This window comes from Charadrius vociferus, unplaced genomic scaffold (genome assembly GCF_000708025.1).
Source record: "Charadrius vociferus isolate BGI_N301 unplaced genomic scaffold, ASM70802v2 scaffold214, whole genome shotgun sequence".
Lineage (NCBI taxonomy): Eukaryota > Metazoa > Chordata > Aves > Charadriiformes > Charadriidae > Charadrius > Charadrius vociferus.
The window spans coordinates 63,700-65,885 of NW_009647955.1; positions in this window are offsets into that span (position 1 = coordinate 63,700).

Genomic DNA, 2,186 nt, shown 5'->3' on the forward strand with positions numbered 1-2,186 from the left:
GGACCCCCCCTCCCTCCCACCCCACACCAGGGGGAGCAGCTTGGCAGTGCACATCACCCCAGAAAGTCAGCCTGGGCACGGGGAGAGGGGAACCCCCCCGCAGTGGAGATGCCGGCCCCCCGCCCCTTCCCAAAGATGACCCCCATCCCAGCATCATCCTGTCCCCACGCACCTGCGGGGCCGCCTGGGTCCACCCAACCCAGCTCATGCCCGGTACGGCCCCCTCCCAGCCCGACGGGGGCCGGTAGCTCCAGCGCCCGGAGCCGGCCACGGCCGCACGCAGCTCGGCTGCAGCGGGTCCCGGCGTGCTTCGCACCGGTTCCCGGCGCTCGCATTGAATGCTGGGACCTGTAGTCCCGTTGTGCCTGAGCCACGCTGGAGCCGGACAGCCAGGGCGCGTGGATCCGGCTATTTTTCCCCCAGCTCATGCCGTTCATCCCAACCCGGCTTCTTTGCCGGGCAAAAGCAACCCCGGGAGCAGCAGCTCAAGCCCAGCAGCGAGTGGGCAAGGAAGGGTCCGCGCACGCACCCCGGGGCAAGGAGAAAGCGTTACCTGAAGAGACCTGAATCCTCCCTGTTAGCAAGCGCACGCATACAGAGGGAAAAGGGGAAAGAGAGACAGGAGTTATCTGCATTGGGACAGGGCTTGGATGCAGGGTGGCTGGCAGAGGAGGGGACAGGAGGCTGCGGAGCTCTTTGCTCGGTGCCCACATCCCAAATCCTGTAGGGACCCACCAAGGGGCAGGATAGGGTTTGAGAGGCTCCCAGCTGGCACAGCCAAGGACATCACCAGATCTGCCCCCTGCAGCTCCTCACAAAAGGGCTGATGGGAGGTCCAGAGCCTTGCACAGCACCACAGGGCCTTGGGAGACACCCACAAAGTGGAAAGGAAGAGGAAGAGGAGGATGAGGAAGGGCACAGGCAGAAGCAGCAGCCTGGGCCAGGGTTAGCACAGGCACAGCCACATGCCGCAGGCTTCATGCAAGGAGGAAATTGTGGAGACGCTGCAGGGGGAACCCCCCAAAGTTGAGTGGGTGTCCCCCAGCTTTCCCCAGACCAACCCGTCCCTCAGCTCCAGAGCTCTTAAAGGGATCCGTGTGCCAGTTTCCAAGGTCCTGTGGGCAGGAGGGCAGGGTGCTTGGCATGCGGGGTGGGGGGAAGCGGGTTAGTACCTGCTGGTGAATAGCCCGAGGCCCTGCTGGAAACTGAGAGAGGAGGAGAGGGAGGTTTGGGGCAGGGGAGGAAGGAGAGAAGAGCAGTCACTCGGTGGGTATCCCCAGTCAGAGGCGTCTGCCCCCCCACCCCAGGGCTGGGAGGTCCCCAGGCAGCGATTGTGGTCCGGATGGCGGGTGCGCTCCCCCTCGCAGGCACACGCCAGCCCTAAGAGGCACCACAGGGTTCCTCGCACCCCTGGGCACTGCAGCGGTGGGGGCTGCTCGGCCAGGAGGCAGAAAGCTGCTGGATCCCCGCCATTGCCCCCTCCAACCTAGGGCAAAGCCTTTACCTGGCGCGGCTGAGAAGGCGTATTCATTTGTGAGGTCGGTGCCGGGTTAAAAACCACAGGTGCCGTCTGACCGGGTGGGAACGTCGGCTGGAGGGAGGCAGGGAAGGAAGGAGATGGCACTGCCGCCCCCAGCACAAACCGGGGAGGCAAAGCTGGGTTCCCCCCTACCCCGAAGGGTCCGGTTACCTGCGGCAGTCCGGGAGAAGGGGCAGGGTGCGGGGCTGTCGGGGCTCCTCCTGTGGGCTGTGGAGCTTTGTTCATTTCATGGGGTTGTGCATAAGGATCCCCTCGCTATCTGCGGGGACAGGGACAGTGGGAATAAGATGGAGGCGGGCAGCACCCTAGGCATCTGTCTCCTGTCCATGTCAGGCCCAAAACCGGGGCATCTCCAGCCCCTCAGCGTAAAGCCAGGCATCAGCCATGCCCCATGGACGGCATCACGCCAGGGCACAGACCCCCAGCCGCTCCTCCCGCACCACTGGGGTACAGGGAGAGGGTGGGCACCACCAGGCCACCCAGCCCAGGCAAAGCCCCCCATCGTGCCCCAAAGCCAGTCATGCCCACCAGCAGAACTGACCCCCACCCTGAGGTGACCCCACAGAGCCCAGCTAGGAGACCCACACAAGCAGGCTCCAGTGCCCGTGACCTGCCACCAGCACCCAGGCCACCACCAGCTCCGGGG